General features: G+C 37.1%; 1 non-coding gene across 1 annotated transcript; it reads right to left on the reverse strand.

Annotated features, from left to right (window-relative positions):
* Positions 1–16,571: 16,571 nt before the first annotated feature.
* On the reverse strand, positions 16,572–16,678 carry LOC141710253 (small nucleolar RNA R71). Its single transcript, XR_012570783.1, has one exon. It is a non-coding gene; the product is annotated as a small nucleolar RNA R71 (small nucleolar RNA).
* Positions 16,679–17,921: the final 1,243 nt, after the last annotated feature.

A 17,921-nucleotide genomic window follows, 5' to 3' on the forward strand; every position in this document is an offset into this window, starting at 1 on the left:
GATGCTTCATTTGTGTTAAGAGTCAAATGTTAAAAGTAATTATGAATATTTGATTACGATTGATTGATGTGGTTGATTGTATTAAAAGGGTAAGAGTACTTATGAGTACGTCATGTCCGATTCTCGATAAGTTAGTAAATAAGTTGTATATGGTATCGAGTTATACGAATCGGTGATTATTTGGTAAGTGTAAAGCTTTGAGATAGTTGGTGATATAAAGAGTATATTGGTATATCTTATTATGTGCTGCGTGTCATGTATGCGTATAAAAGATAAATGTTTATTACGATTCGGGTAGAAGTTAAACATTCTGAGAAACGTCAGGATTTGATCAAGTATCTAATTAGGGTGCTATTTTGTATTGTAGATTTGGATAGCAGAGGCATTCAGGCTAGTAAAGGGAAGGAAGTCTTAGGTGGCAGTAGTTTAGGTTCCATTAAACAGGAAAACTTTTTAAGGCAAGTAACTCTATCTTCTATTATGGATTGATTACAGAAAGATTATTATTGATTCCATGATAGAGTAAATGTTCTTTATAAAACTTGTTATCGATTCTTATGAAAAGCCTGTTATTGTTCCTTGTGATAAGCCTGTTATCAATCCTTGTGACGAACCTTAATAGTAAGCCCTTTGCATCAAGTATGTATACCATGTCCTTGTATTTTGTTAACTTATTATCCTTTGACCCTAAGAAAGTCTTTATGAACTTTTCATATGCTACACTTCTTGATAATCCCTTATGCCTTGTTACGTATCGATCTTTGGAACTATCCTTATTGTGACCTTATACACCCTGTTTAACATTTGATCAATATCCTTAACTTATGATTCCTGCTTACTTTTGATTTGTTCACTTTCCTTGAATTCTTGAATTGAACTTAAGAATGACTTTTGACTTAAATGAGTCCAAACGATTTCACATATGGGTAAAGTTAAAATGAATTTAGGCAAACTTCCTTGTATTCCAACATAAAGGTTTTTCCAAATGAATTCCTTGAAGATTGGATAGAGACATAAGAGACTAGTGGGACTAGTCCAGTCATATAAGAGGCTAGCGGGGCTAGTCCAATATAAGGCTGAAATAATGCCATAGGTACCTTAATGACCGGATGGGGGTCAGTACAGGCTGATCACCCGTATTACATTTAAAAGATGGATGTTCCAATCGAGGTTTCTTTAATATTTTATAAAATAGGAAATGTATATCTTTGATAAAGCAGTTTGCTTCTCTTACTTGAAATGAAATAGATTGAATTGTATTTTCTTTATAGTTATGAAATTTGATCGAGAATCCTGTCACTTTACTTTGTTATTGATTCTCGTAACTTGAATGATTGCTTCCTTTAAAATGAGAAACTCCCTGAGAACCCCCTTATTGATTGTGATGAATGTCGGCTTTCTCTCAACTTTGAATCTTGAAAGCCCGAGATCCTTTTCCAATCCCTTTACCTAGCCATTAATAGAATACTGCCATCTAGATTAGTTTTATTATGAGTTAGAATGCCTCAAATAATATTGATTATGTTGATAATTAGAACCGCTTATATAGTTACTTGCTGAGCGCCTTTGCTAATTTATTTGCTTTGATCTAACAATGGCAGCTAAGCAAGAAGATGACTAGGCTTAGGAGCACCGCTCGCAAGAGCGTTGCTGGCGGTCCCTACAAGGTTATGGGATTTCAGATGCTAGAGCAGGTAAATGCTGTGTGAGAAATTGATAATAAGTTGGTGGAAAGTGTATTAGCTAAATCGGATACTTTTGGGTTATCTGTCGATTCCAAGTCAGGATCAAATGGTTTAAATATTCATATTTTGGGTTAATTAATATATTATGGTTGGTAGTTGTAATCTTGTCTCATACTTTATCCTGTTAGATCCTAATAGTTTCGGGGTTTATTATATTTCCGATGTTATATTACTAGTTATTGTGGTTGTGAGTCCTCATTTCTTAACCCCGAGATTGAGGGCGTCACAGGTTGGTATCAGAGCTACATTATCTAGTCCCTGAGATAAGTTAGGATAAAAAGGGTATTTGGGTAAATAATATTGCGAGGGTGTTCGACTCATATAAAGTTGAGTTAGACTATTAGGTATAGTCTAAGAAAAGTAAATAGGTCAAGATAGTAAATAGAGTTAGGGCATTGAGTCGGTTGGAGGTTTTATTTAACCCTAATGCTGTTTTCTTGGCTGCTATTTTATGTTTTATCTCAGGACCCTAGTACTGGTAGTGATGTTGATTCTGAGGATAGTTTGTTACCGGGATCACTTGCAGAGCCCCAATACATTAGTTCAGACCTTGAGGAGGATCCGACTGAGGACAGTGCTGCCCCTATGCCTGTTTCTCCCCTGATACCAGTACCTGATTCCCCAGAGGTTAGGGAAAATTCCACAGCTCCTATGCCTGAGTCCCCAACCCCCCGACAGAGTGCCTATTGTGCCTGTACCTTCCCACATTAGTGATGATTTGGCCCGGGACCGTGACTTTGTGTTTACTCGCATACCTGAGTTGAGTTCTTTGGCAGACCGGTTGGTGCGGGAGTCTAGGTTGCAGATGTTGGTGCTAGAGCCCGAGTGGTGTGTTCGTATTGAGATGATGGAGCAGGTTTCCCGTAGATAATTATATGAGGACCTTCTTGCAGTGATGCTGAGGCCGATGCCCGCAGAGTTCATAAGATTGTGTATTGGATGTTGTCTGTGTTGAGGGAGATTCTGGATCGCCATGTGTAGTTTGGGTGTGAGTTCAGACGGGACATCTCGTAGATCCCGTAGTTGTTGTTGTTGTATTTCTTTTCAACGCCGGTAGGCTTTGGGATACTTGGTCAGATGTCGGGATCCCTTTATGTTGTATCGTGATTTAGACTTAGTGTTAGTCATATCAGTAGTAGATAGGTATAAGTTAGGGGTAGATAGGGGGATATTTTCCAGATTTTCCTTTGTTTAAACCTGCTTATTTCCAAAACTTATAGTACTTGAACTATATATCTATGTACTTTGGTTACCTTGTCGAGAATCAAAGAATTTCATGAACCATTTATCTATGCTTTTTGTTTCTATATTTTGGATCCCTGGGTTTCATAAACCATTTTACATATCTTATTTTCCAAATAATCGTATTCAATACCTTTGTGATAATATACCTTATGTCATGTGAGAACCCTAACCGGTGAGTGAATTATGTAGTAATAGGATTGCATGCGCAAATGGGTAAAACTTAAAATACAAAAAGCTATTCTAAAAGAACCTTTATTGTCATATATGCCATGCTATCGTCTTGCTAAATAATTTCTCATCGGGTTTATAAAATGGCCACTTCACCAAATCACCAAGAAGAAGAAACTCAAACTCAAAACCAAGAGCAAAACCAAAACACCCCAATGATGAACCGATTCTTTGAACTTTTGCAACAACCCCCAGCCTCGAGAACTGGAAACTTCAAACACTTTCAATCCGTTCATCCCCCAGAGTTTGTAGGATTGCCAGATCTGATTAAAGCTCAGTCCTGGTTGAGAGAAATGGAGAAAGCCTTTGAGCTAGCAGAACAAGGATGAAAAGAAGGTACAATATTCAAGTTATTATCTCAAGGATGAGGCTGGTTACTGGTGGGAATCTACTAAGCCGTTACTTGAAGGAGAAGCTATTTCTTGCTAGAAGTTTACGGAGCTGTTCTTAGAGAAGTACTTACCAAGTTACAATCAGGACCAGTTAGAGATGAGATTTTTGGATTTAAAGTAAGAGAATATGACAGTAGCAGGATATGAAGTAAATTTCTTAGAGTTGGCAAAGTTTGTGCCCGAGTATGTGAATACAGAAGTGAAGAAATATAAAAGGTTTCAACAAGAACTTAACCCATGGATTCGTAGTCAAATGGCTCTTCTTGAAATAAGGACTTACGCTGCTTTAGTACAGAACGCCATGATCGTAGAAGGAGAAAGAGAAGCAACTAAAAGGGAAAGTGAAGGAAAAAAAAAGTTTGAGGATTCAGAACAAGATCAGGGAAGTTCCAAGTTTAGAGGAAAGTTTGGAAGGAATGTGGGAAATCAGAACAAAAAATTCCAGGAGTTTAAGCCTGGAAATGGGAATCAAAAGAATCGCTTTCAGTAAGCTGGACAATCGACAAAGGACAACCAACCCCAGATTCTGGAATGCAAGACTTGCAGAAAGAGGCACCCTGGAAGATGTAATAAGCTCAACGTGACGTGTTTCAAGTACAACCAGAAAGGCCATTACTCATCAGAATGTACAGGTGGTACGAGAGAGCCAGAAATGACTTGTTTTAAGTGTGGAAAAGTTGACCATATGGCAAGAAATTGCAAGGAGCCTGTTCAGAAGGTAAATGTTCTTAGGATTGCTGGACCACCGCCTTCACCAGCACAAACAGTCCAGCCAAGGGCACATACGTTTAACATAATAATGAAGGATGCAGTGCAAGATGCGGATGTCGTAGCATGTACGCTTGCTATTAATTCAGTAGAAGTCATAGTTTTAATGGATTCTGGAGCTGCTAAATAATTTATTTCTGAAAGTGTTATTGATAAACTGAAGTGTGATGCGTACCCTTTAGAATATAACCTGATTATAGAAGTAGCAAATCAAGAAAGAGTTACTACCGATAGTATTTGTCCTAATTGTGATATTGTAATAGAAGGTCGGCACTTTTCTGCTGACTTCATACCGTTTAAGTAAGGGGAATTCGACATTATTCTCGGAATGGATTGGTTAGCAAACCACGATGCACAAATCGAGTGTAGAAGTAAGAAAGTGAAATTGAGAACCAAGGATGGAGCTGAGGTGATATTCAAAGGAAAGAAGAAAGGTAGGAAGTTTCTAACGTCAATTCAGACAAGAAGATTGTTATGACAAGGATGCAAAACTTATTTGGCTCACGTAAAGGACGTGGAGAAGAAATCCTTAAAGATTGTGGACATTCCTGTGGTTAAAGAGTTTCCGGATGAATTACCTGGATTACCTTCATATCGAGAGATTGAATTCACGAATAATTTGGCTCCTGGAATGGAACCAGTTTCTAAAACCCCTTATCGAATGGCGCCCATTGAAATGAAGGAACTAGCGACGCAATTGCAAGAATTGTTAAGTAAAGGAGTTATTCGACCGAGTGTATCCCCAGTGCTGTTCGTAAAGAAGAAAGATGGAAGCATGAGATTGTGTATCGATTACCGTGAACTTAATAAGTTGACTATCAAGAATAAGTACCTACTCCCGCGAATCGATAATTTGTTTGATCAGCTGAAAGGAGCTATTTGTTTCTCGAAGATTGATTTAAGATCGGGAAATCATCAGTTAAAGATTAAGGCGGAAGATATACCTAAGACGGCGTTTTGAACAAGATATGGACATTATGAATTCTTGGTAATGACGTTTGGATTGACAAATGCGCCAGCTGCTTTTATGGATCTTATGAATCGAGTATTTAAGAAGTACTTAGACAAGTTCGTAATAATATTCATTGACGATATCTTGATTTACTCCAAGTCGGAAGCGGAACATATGGAGCATTTGAGAATTACATTGGAAATCTTGAGGAAAGAGAAATTATATGCATAGTTTTCAAAGTGCGAGTTTTGGTTGAAAGAAGTTTAGTTTCTTGGACATGTGGTCAATGGTGAAGGCATCAAAGTAGATCCTGTGAAGATTGAGGCTGTTATGAATTGGGAAAGGCCAAAGACTCCAACAGAAGTGAAAAGCTTTTTGAGACTAGCTGAATATTATCGACAATTCGTTCAAGATTTTTTTAAGATTGCAGTTCCACTGACAAAGTTGACGAGGAAGAATAAAAAGTTTGTTTGGACATATAAGTGTGAAGAAAACTTTCAAGAACTAAAAAGAAGGTTAGTTTCCGCACCACTATTGGTTCTGCCAGATGAGAAAGGAGAGTTTGTAATATATAATGATGATTTATATAAAGGATTAGGTTATGTTTTGATGTAACACGGAAAGGTGATAGCGTATGCGTCACGATAATTGAAGTCGCACGAGCAAAAATATCCTACACACGATTTGGAATTAGCAGCGATTGTGTTTGCTCTTAAGATTTGGAAACACTATTTATTCAGAGAGAAATATGAAATTTATACGGACCACAAAAGCTTAAAGTACATCTTCACGCAGAAATAGTTGAACATAAGACAAAGAAGATGGTTGGAATTAATCAAGGATTACGACTGCACAATAAGTTATCATCCCGGAAAGGCGAATATGGTAGCGGATGTGTTAAGCCGCAAGGAAAGATTGAATATGTTGACTTCGTCTACAAAATTGATCAAAGAATTCGAGAAGTTGGAGATAGAGATGCAAATCCCAAGATTAGCAGATGAAGTGGTTTACATAATGACACTTTAGCCAGAGATTTTGGAAAAGATTCAACATTGTCAGGAACAAGTGATGGACCACGAGAAGGATAAACTATCAGGTGAAGAAAGTAAAGCTCAAAAGGATGACAAAGGGATATACAGGGTTTGTTCACGTATTTGAATTCCTAATGTTGCGGAGTTAAAGCACGAGATTTTGCATTAAGCGCATAACTCGAGAATTTCAATTCATCCTGGAAGTATGAAAACGTACAAGGATTTAAAAGAGAACTATTGGTGGCCGAATATGAAAAAGGAAATCGCAGAGTGGATAAGTAAGTGCTACACGTGTCAAAGAGTAAAAGCGGAACATCAAAAACCAAGTAGATTGCTTCAGCCACTGGACATACCTGAATGGAAATGGGAATATATCGTGATGGATTTTGTGGCAGGATTACCAAAGACCAAGGCTAATCATGATACGATTTGGGTGATTATCGATCGACTAACAAAGTCAGCGCATTTCTTGCCAATCAACGAAAGATTCTCATTAGAAAGATTGGTCAAGTTATATCTGGACAAAATTATAATGCGTCATGGAGTACTAGTGTATATCGTGTCTGATAGAGATCCTAGATTTAACTTGATATTTTAGCGACAATTTCATGATTATTTGAGCATGAAGTTGAAAATGAGCACCGCGTATCATCCGCAGACAGGCATACAAAGTGAAAGGACTATTCAAATAATCGAGGATATGTTGAGAACCTGTGCGTTGGATTTTAAAGGAAATTGGGACGATCATTTACCACTGATTGAATTTTCCTACAATAACAGTTATCACGCAAGTATTGGCATACCGCCTTACAAAGCGTTGTATGGAAGTGATTCGCAAAAGGATGATAACTGCTCAAGATCGACAAAGGAAGTATGCTGACCATAATTGAAAGGATGTGGTATTCGAATCCGGAGACAAAACATTGATAAAGATATCTCCATGGAAAGGTCTATCCAGATTTGGGAAGAAAGGAAAGCTTAGTCCTAGATATATTAGACCGTTCAAAGTGTTAAAACAAGTCGGAAAAGTGGCATACGAGTTAGCGCTACCTCCGCAGATGCAACATCTTCATAACGTGTTTCACGTCTCTCTTTTTTAAAAAGTTTAATGCGGATGCTAGTCATGTGATTGAGTTGGAACCAGTGAAAATCCAGCAAGACCTATCTTATGTGGAACAACCCGTTCAAATTTTAGATCCGAAAGGAAAAGTGCTTAGAAATAAAGTGGTGTCATTAGTTAGAGTTTTGTGAAGAAATCCCAAGGTCGAAGAATCTACTGGGGAATTAGAAAGTGAAATGCGAGAGAAGTATCCCCATTTGTTTGTTTAGACTAGATTATGATGACAAAATCATTTTAAGGGGGTATATTGTAACGACTGGGACTTTCACGATATATGTGTTTGAATAAAATATAGTTTCATGTTATAATTGTGGATTATGTGGAATTTTGGATATAAAATATTAAGTTATAAATTTTTGTGGTTAATGTGAAATTCTGTGAAATAGTATTAAGGAACGGGAAAATCCTCGTTCCAGTTTGATGAGTCAGCTAAGGGCTTAAGCTGTGATTGTCGGGTCGTCAAGTAGAACGGGACCCGTTATTCATAAGATGGATTAAAAGAGAATTATGTGCTAAGGTGTATAGATAATTGTGATGACTAACATTATGTGAATATGTGTTATTTACGTGTGTGAATTTGTAAATTTGTGAGCTTTAAATATTTTTATAAAAATTTATTTGATTTAAATAAGGATTTATTGGTCCTTCTATATTTTTAGAAAATTATTAAAATACGATCAAAGTGTGAGATTTATTTTGTTATCTCTAAATTAGCCCAAGGGACTTTTTAAAAATGTTAGCTAATATTGTTTGAATGTTTTGATATTTTAAAATAATTTTATGGAGTTTATTTCTATTATTTGGGAAATATATATAAAATCCATAGTAATTAATCCGTTCGCTCAAAAAATATTTTGAAAATACAAGAAGAGAGCTAATTTCATATTATTTATATTAAAAATGGATTTGTGGCATTTTCGGGTTCTATAAAGTTGTTTTTAATATTTAAATCCTTTTATAGCAATTTGATAATAAAAGAAAGAGAAAAACAAATTGGCAATTCCCCTTTTTCCCTTCCACTCCCTTATAAATACACCCTCCTTCCACCCCCTCCTTCTTCTTCCTCTCGGCTCACTCTCTCTCTCCCCCAAATTCTCTCTCTCTCTCTCTCTCTCTCTCTCTCTCTCTCGCATGCGACATCAAGAACTAGTTGCTTTTCAAAGATTTTACCATCAAACTTCATCTTTTCCAAATCTCTACACTACACTCTTTTATATGTAAGTCTTTGATCAAGTTCTACAAAACCCTCTCTTAGAATTTATTGAAGAAAATACAATTTCTTGATGTGGATTTCAAAGAAGTGCATAGTATACCAGTTTTTTGTGGCTTAGAGGTCTAAAATTCGAAGGGAGACCCTTGCATGGGCACTCTCGAATTCGATTACCACCGGCCATGACCAAATGAGAGCCGTTGGGTTTGTTTAAGTTTGATTCATAACTTGGTTTAGTATAAAGATGATGTAATATAAAGTACATGCTACTTGATTAGTGTTTGCTTGGATTTTTGGTGCATAAATCAAGTTTTATGTTTATAAGGTTGGATAAAATGATTTTTTGGAAATTTATTATATGATTAGTTGAGTAGGTGTGAATGCATGTCATTAAAATGGACGCATGTTGATTTCTAAAAGTTTCATTCGGTTAGATCAAACTTTGGTTCGAATTTTTTTGATAAAAAATGTAAGGAGATGAGTGCAAAGGGTGATTGATCTTTAGGTAGTCTAATATCAATTGATTTAAGATTGTGTAAAAGCTAGGAACTCTTTGTATATTAAAAGTTTGGAGTTTGGTCGAATTACGGAACCCTTTTGGTTCGAATTTTTATAAAACAAATGGTGGAAAATAATGCTTTTAAGGATGGTTAGAATTATAAATGTTTTGAATCATGCATGGTAGCTTGTTTGATTTTAAGAAGTCGAATTGCATGATAAGTGCTGAATGATTATGTGATTTACGGGATATGATAAGTTCAATTTGCATGCAAAGTGATAAGTGCTTAATGTTGTGTTAATCGAAAATATTTGTATTCGAATTTAAAAGAACTAAGGATTCGAGTCTTGTATTGTAGTTCGATTCGTTATGTTAATTCAATAGTTGTTAATCGTATAAATTGAGGTAGAAGTTAGACGTTCTGAGAAACGTCGGGAATTGATCAAGTATCTAATTAGGGTTCTGTTTTGTATTGTAGATTTGGATAGCAGAGGCATTCAGGCTAGTAAAGGGAGGGAAGTCTTAGGTGGCAGTAGCTCAAGTTCCATTAAACAGGAAAGCTTTTTAAGGCAAGTAACCCTACCTTCTATTATGAATTGATTACAGAAAGATTATTGTTGATGTCATGATAGAGTAAAGGTTCTTTGTAAAACTTGTTATTGATTGTTATTAAAACCCTGCTATTGTTCCTTATGATAAACCTGTTATCAATCCTTGTGACGAACCCGAATAGTAACCCCTTTGCTTCAAGTACGTATACCATATCCTTGTATTTTGTTAACTTATGATCCCTTGACCCTAAGAGAGTCTTTATGATCTTTTCATATGCTACACTCCTTGATAATCCCTTATGCCATGTTATGTATCGTCATTTGGAACTATCCTTAGCGACCTTATACACCCTGTTTAACATTTGATCAATATCCTTAACTTATGATTCCTACTTACTTTCAATTTTTTCACTTTCCTTGAATTCTTGAATTGAACTTAAGAATAACTTTCGGCTTGAATAAGTCCAAACGATTTCACATATCGGTAAAGTTAAAATGAATTTAGCCAAACTTCCTTGTATTCCAACATAAAGGTTTTTCCAAATGATTTCCTTGAAGATTGGATAGAGACATAAGATACTAGTTGGACTAGTCCAATATAAGGCCGAAATAATACCATAGGTACCTTATTGATTGTGATGAATGTCGCCTTTCCCTCAACTTTCAATCTTGAAAGCTCGAGAACCTTTTCCAAGGCCTTTACCTATCCATTAATAGAATACTGCCACCTAGATTAGTTTTATTCTGAGTTAGAATGCCTCAAATAATGTTGATTATGTTGATAATTAGAACTGCTTATATAGTTACTTGTTGAGCATCTTTGCTCATTTAATTGCTTTGATCTAACAATGACAGTTAAGCAAGAAGATGGCCAGACTTAGGTGCACTGCTCGCAAGAGTGTTCTTGGCGGTCCCTACCGTGTTATGGGATTTCAGATGTCGGAGCAGGTAGATGCTGTGTGAGCAAGAGATAATAAGTTGGTGGGAATTGTATTAGCTAAATCAGATACTTTTGGGTTCTTTGTCGATTCAATGTCGGAATCGAATGGTTTAAATTTATTCATATTTTTGGTTGTAATTAATATATTAGGTTGGTAGTTGTAATCTTGTCTCATACTTTATCCTATTAGATCCTAATAGTTTTGGGTTTATTATATTTAGCTGTTATATTGCTAGTTATTGTGGTTGTGAGTCCTCATTTCCTAACCCCGAGATTGAGGGCGTCACAAATACTTTCTTGAGAGACATGCTAAAGTTGGGAACTTAAATAATTACCTTCCGATGAAGAATAAAAATTGGACAGATCGAGAAGGTTCTAAGAAGCTTGTCATCCTTGTAGTGATAGGAGGTTCTCCACCACGGCCGTCTAGAGCTGACACCTCTGAAAATGGCGAAGTCATGAAGATTACACGTCACCCATCCACTTGCAATGTCATATCCTTCAATGATGAAGACTATGAGGGTATAGATCTGGATCATATTGAAGCCCTCGTTAACACTTTAGACGTAGCCAATCATGATGTTCAAACTTGGTTGATAAAAAATCCTCCGTAGATATCCTCTTTCTCCATGCACTTAAGTAAATGAATATGGAATCCTACAAACTTGAACCGAGTGATAAGTCACTATATGGGTTTGGACACAATGCTGTGCAAGATAGGTCTGGCTTCTTGTCATCTTCAGATCAAAGGCAAGATAGGTCCGTCACATGATCAAGTTTTATGTCATAAACTGTGTATCCTCGTACAATATCATACTCGAAAGACCCACATTATCAAAACTTAGAGCTATAACATCCATTTTACACCTCAAGGTAAAGTTCCCAACTCTACAAGGGGTGGGGTAATTAAGGAAGAGGCCAAAGTTACGGAGTGATGCTACGGAGCTGCGCTTGCAATAGGGGAAACCCACAAAGCCAATAGAAGAAAGGTCGCTTTTAAGCAACAATAAGAATCTGTGCAATTATGTGCCTCCAAGAAGGAAGCAAGACAACCTTCTCATCAAGCCCACATTGCTTAACAAAGAAAGAAACACAAGTTAGGACAAGTGCTTGCTGTAGAAACAGATCTTCGAACACAGGATCTACCCGAGCCTATCAATCATCCAAACGTGAGGCCCTTGCCTGCGGAAGAGGCCGAACAAATTTAACTTATATAAGGAGATGATGAAAAAGTGGTCAGCATATTCACTAATCTTGATGAGACTCTACGAACGGGCCTTATTTACCTCTTAAGAGAATATGCAGACATCTTTGCATGGAGTACGACCGATATACCCGGACTGGATGAGTCTGTTGTCGTGCATCGCCTATATGTAGATCCAAATCGAGAGCCAATAAAACAAAAACATAGGACGTTCATCCCAGAAAGATAAGAAGCGCTAGATGCTGAGGTTGAAAATCTCTTCACAGCTGACATTATAAGAAATCATGTATCCACAATGGCTAGCCAATATCGTTATGGTCAAAAAATTAAATGGCAAGTGGAGAATAATTGATTCTCTCTTAAAGCTAGCAGCCTCCAACTTGGAGAAACTAGAGGGAGCTATCTATCTTGAGCATCTTGAAAAGCCGAGTATAGAAGAAGGCCCGTTGGTATCCAACATTAATACAGTGTCAAGTTGGGAAACACCCATTATTACCTACCTCCAACATGGAACTCTTCCATCCGACTCCAAAGAAGCTAGGTCAGTAAAAGAAAAATCCGCTCGCTTAAGTTGGATTGAAGGAGCCTTGTATCATAAAGGGTTTCATGACCCCTACTTAAATGTCTTGCTCTATTTGAGGCTGAGTACTGCATGAAAGAGGTGCATGAAAGCATGTGCGATTACCACATGGGAGGCAAGGCCCTTGCACATAAAATTCCAAGGCAAGTATATTACTGGCCTACACTCTTCAAGGACTCCCTTGACTATGTACAAAAATGCAAATAATATCAATTCTACAGCAATGTGTCAAAACAGGCGGAAGCCAAGCTACTTTCCCACATCATTCATAAGGAATGCATAAAATTCTTCCACAAAAAAGTCTTCTGCAGGTTTGGGATCCGTCACACCTTGATCTCAGATAATGGGAATCAATTTGTGAGCAACGATTTTGTGAAGTTTCTTGATGATTTTGGCATTGTGCATAAACGATCTTCTGTTGCTCATCCCCAAACCAATGGCCAAGTTGCAGTTACAAATCGAAGCTTGCTTCACGAAATTGAGAAAAGACTCCAAGAAGCTAAGGGAAAATGGGCAGAAGAGCTGTCCAATGTCTTATGGTCATATAGAACCAACCCTCGAACCTCCACGGGGGAATCACCATTCAAGTTATGTTATGGAACTGAAGCTGTCATACCCATTGAGATAGGTTCTCTTTCTTCCGCATCATCAACTACAATGAGGAAACAAACTCGGAAGGACTAATAACCAATTTGGACTTATTGGACGAAGTCCGGGATCAAGCTGTGCTCCGTATGACACATTATAAGCAAAAGACAACAACTTATTTTGGGAAGAAGATCAAGAAACGTCAATACACTAAGGGGGAACTTGTCTTGAGAGCTACTAAAGTATCTGACCCTGCACACCAAGGCAAGTTTATTCCAAATTGAGAAAGCCCTTATATTGTAAGCCAGGTTGTTCGACCAGGAACTTACAAACAATCTATCATGGACAGAGTGGAAATCGCCAACACTTGGCATGGACTTCACCTCCATTAGTTTTACATCTAGGCTTGTGTACTTAATACAATTTTTGTAAAGGATTTCCCCACGGTCATGTCTATAAGGCCCTGGGGAACCTTTAGGGTTAGAGAGATAAGAACTTGTCAAATCTCAAACATTTCCAGATTCTAGTACCGGACATGCTAGTTGAACGAGGGCTCTTGCCCGGAATGCTTGTAATCAAAGCTTTATTAATGAAACTTGAGACCCTCATCTCCTGTTGTTAATTTTTTTTGTTTATAATGACATTACCTTATCTATTTTCAAATACAAAATTTTGAAAATAAAAGGAAAAATAAGTGCACAAATTACGGTCAAACATTAGGCAATAACGAAATTCAAGGTCATGAAATACTACTACCAATGCATGGCACTGTGAGCAACCATGGCGTAAAAAGGAGAAAGGTACATGCAAAATGAGACTAAGTACCTAGAGTAATACCAAGCTAATCAGAGTGTAAGACTAACAAGACATACAATTCTATGACCAATATAAACCAAGTACAAATACCAAATATCTGAAAGCAAAAGCAAGATAGTCTAATACATGAAATACTATGGGACACAACCTAAATCGAGTACTGAATGTCTAAATCATGCTAGTCTACAATATAAGGTACTACGGGACATAACCTGTGCCAACTACTCTTTATCTGAAATTCCGTTTACATCATCCTCAACAACTAGATCAACACCATCTCCCACAACAGAAGATCTATCATATGACAGCAAGTCATCCAAAGGGATCTCTTACTGTCCATCCACGTCAAACGGAACAATCTCTCGAGATGAAATGGCTGCTCTAGAAGCTAAGGCACCATTACTATTCACGGCCTTCTGAGCCTGTCTATGTGTCACAAACTTCATGAAATTATGCTCCTTTGAAGTGTACACATTACCCTCTCCAATGAACCCCTCTAAAACAGTATATCTAAGATGGAACGTAAGTGAACTCTTCTTGACGACATAGGTGGAACAACCCTGTGTGTTGATAAAAATTTCCATATGCTTGTGATAATAATCCATGGTACTATGCATCAACCGAGCAACATCTGCATCCCTGGACTCAATAGCCTCTTTCCTCTTTAACCCAATATCAACTAACTCCCTACCATGGCTCTCCCGAACCGTGGCAAGCTCTGCGAACAACTAGGGGATAAGTGGATTTTATATCTATTTCGAACGCTTCATTTCAGGCTTAAATTGATGTTTTGGACTCAAGTAACTGGTATGTTTGATGTGTTTTTGTGTAATTGCATTGTAGGTACTAGTTGGATGAGGAAATGAGATTTACAAGAATTTTATGCTGATAAGAGATCATATTTCAAAGTCTAGTCCATTCTCAAGTTGTAGAGAATCTCGTTAGCTTCGCGTGGGCAGTTGAATCGCCTAATTTTGACGAGCAGAACTCAAGATACGATAAAAATTAGAATTTTCAGAAAATTACCGGAAGGTTGGCGCGCCCGCGCCAGAACCGGCGTGCTCGCACCGCAGAAATCAGTAAACCGGCGCGCCCGCACGGATTTTGGCGCGCCCACGCCGCCCTTTTTGCCCCAGAATCCTGTTTTGAGCGGAATTTGATGATTTTAAGAGTCCAGGTCCACTAGGGGCTTATATAAACCAATAAAAAGATATTTATAACAAGGAGGAGCCAAGGGAGAGCAATACGAAGACCTAGAGAGCACAAGACGGCTACGGAGAAGAAGACTTTTGTATTCTTCAATATAGTTGTTACTTTGGATGCTTGTTTTTGATTTGTCTTTGAACCCTAGTACTCTTATATTATTTTATATCATGTCTTCATTGGAACCCATGGTGACGATGAGTTCGATCATGAACTAATCGTTGTCATGGGGTTCAAATGGATTTAACTATGGATTTTAATAGTTAATTGTTCTAATCCTTTGTGTGTGGTGATTTATGATTTCCTAGTTTGGTTGTGCTTATTCGTCTTTGATGCGTAGCTAACATCTAAGATTGTTTCTTAATCTCTATTGAAGCGACAATGAATATAGAGGTTTAGAACTTGCCATGCTAGCATAGGTTTATGTATGAATTGAGATGCATAATTCGTGGGTAATTTTAACCATCTTATTTACCCTATGTAATCACGATAGATAACTTGCTCTTAAACCATTATGTTTTCAATCTTAATAGACATGTAGGGACTAAGCATAATTGGTGTCTATTCAACTTCTATCTCAATTATGGATGTTTGATAGTAGGGTATACGTATATCGAAAGATAGCGCATACTAATTTCGTGTTATCTGATTAGTTGTCATCACCATCACATACTAGGGTTAACGAACATAACTTTGAATGAAGTATTTAATGAAGTTAGAATCCCATGTTTATTCTCATATAAGTAATTGAATCGTAATTCTCTTGGTTAATGTTATTTAGTATAATCTCTTAGTTAAATCAAAACTCAATTTGTTATTTGTCTTAGCATTGAATGATAACCATACATTGTTGGATAAGCGCATATTCTGTTTAAACCAGTCTCTTTGGGAACGAACCTTAATTTAATCTATAATACTTGTGATCGCGTACGCTTGCGTGTATTTTTGCGTTTGATTTACAGCAAACAAGTTTTTCATACGGCTGCCGGGGACTCCGTGTTAAATTTAGATTATGTGTTTGTCATCAGTGGTCCTTAAAGTTCACTGACTCGGATTAATTTCTTACAAGGTTTACTTTAGTCGTGTGTTTCAGGTACTCTAGTTTTTATTACAATGAGAGAACCAGCAGCAACGAAAGCGTTGAAAGAGTATTCTCAACCAAAGATTATGGACATTCAATCGAGCATTGTCAGGCCAGCCATCGAGGCTAATACCTTGAGATCAAGCCTGATACGATCGAGATGATTCAGAACTCAGTTCAGTTTGGGGGTTCTCCAACGGAAGATCCAAATATGCACATCAGGGATTTCATAGAGATCTGTGACATCATCAGGTTCAATGGTGTATCTGAGGATGCAGTGAAACTAAGACTGTTCCCATTCTCTCTGAGGGACAAGGCTAAGAGCTGGTTATACTCTCTATCAGCTGGTTTGATTGCTACTTGGGAAAATCTTGCTCAAAAATTTCTCACTAAATTCTTCCTTTTGCCAAAAACAACTGCAATCAGGAATGCTTTTACTCAGTTTGCGCAGCAATCAGAAGAATCACTAGATGAAGCTTGGGAGCGGTATAAGGAGATGCTTAGGAAGTATCCTCATCATGGAATTCCTGTTTGGATGATTATTAATTGCTTTCATAACGGTTTGTCAAGACCCATGCTCGATGCAACATCAGGTGGAGCCTTATGGGCTAAGAGCAGTGTTAGGTCACACACACTGTAGAGGGGGTGAATACAGTGTATAATACAATCAAATCGAACTTTAATATATTAAGTAACAGAAAACAAACTTTATTGAAACAATAAACTCTGTTACAGTATGGAACTGTTACCTCTCAGTGATGAACAAATATCACGAGAGCTGCTAGGGTTACAATGAATAATCTTCTCAAATATATTAACACTTTTAGTGTAAACCCTATGTCTGTGTTTATATACTACACAGTTACAAGATAATTGTTAATTGATATGGAATATAATTCTGCTTCCTAAAATATATCAATCAGATATCTTTTCTTCGAAGTATTCCATTCTTCACGGAATTCCTTCTTCATGCATATCTCTTCTTATGTTTATCTCGATCTTCTTTCCTTTAATCAGCTACTGTCCTTCTCTGATCATCCTTCAGCACTTAAGTTCTGATATCTAACTTCTGATGATTATCTCCTGATAATATAAGTACTGATATCCTTAAGTCCTGACTTCCAGTATAAGTACTGATCAACAGTTAAGTACTGATTTGTCCTGTTAAGTAAGATCTGAAATCTAAACATAAATTATATTAGCCATGACATTATCAAATATATCCAACAATCTCCCCCAACTTGTAAATTAACATAATATACAAGTTTAATAGATATTTGATGATGTCAAAAACATTAAGTACAAATGCATGAGAATTAGACTAGATAACTACAACTTACAGTCCTTAAAGCTTTACCAATATTCAACTTCTGATAACAACTTCAGTCTGTACAAATATCAGAATTTAAGCAGTTGTAGATCTTCGACTTGGCTTTATCATCTGATCTCTCTGATGTCAGGAGTTGTTCTGAGATAGTTCTTCAACAAACATTTCTCAGCATATCTGAGTTCATCAATCATTCTCCTTTTGGCATCTTTAAGCTCTACAGTTTTCACCAGTTTGAAAGATTGCAGCTCTGAGATCATTGATCTTTGCTTTTCTCAACTCCTGATCTAGTCTTATGACATAGGCTTTGTCAGACTCCAGATTGAATTCAAGTCCCTTAATACCAAGATATGTTCTGATCTGTGCAGTATTAGGCTTCATATCAACAATATCACCATTGTGATCTCTGTACTTTGGAACATATGTGCTGTCAGACTTAAC

The sequence above is a fragment of the Apium graveolens genome, chromosome 2, assembly GCF_009905375.1.
Source record: "Apium graveolens cultivar Ventura chromosome 2, ASM990537v1, whole genome shotgun sequence".
Lineage (NCBI taxonomy): Eukaryota > Viridiplantae > Streptophyta > Magnoliopsida > Apiales > Apiaceae > Apium > Apium graveolens.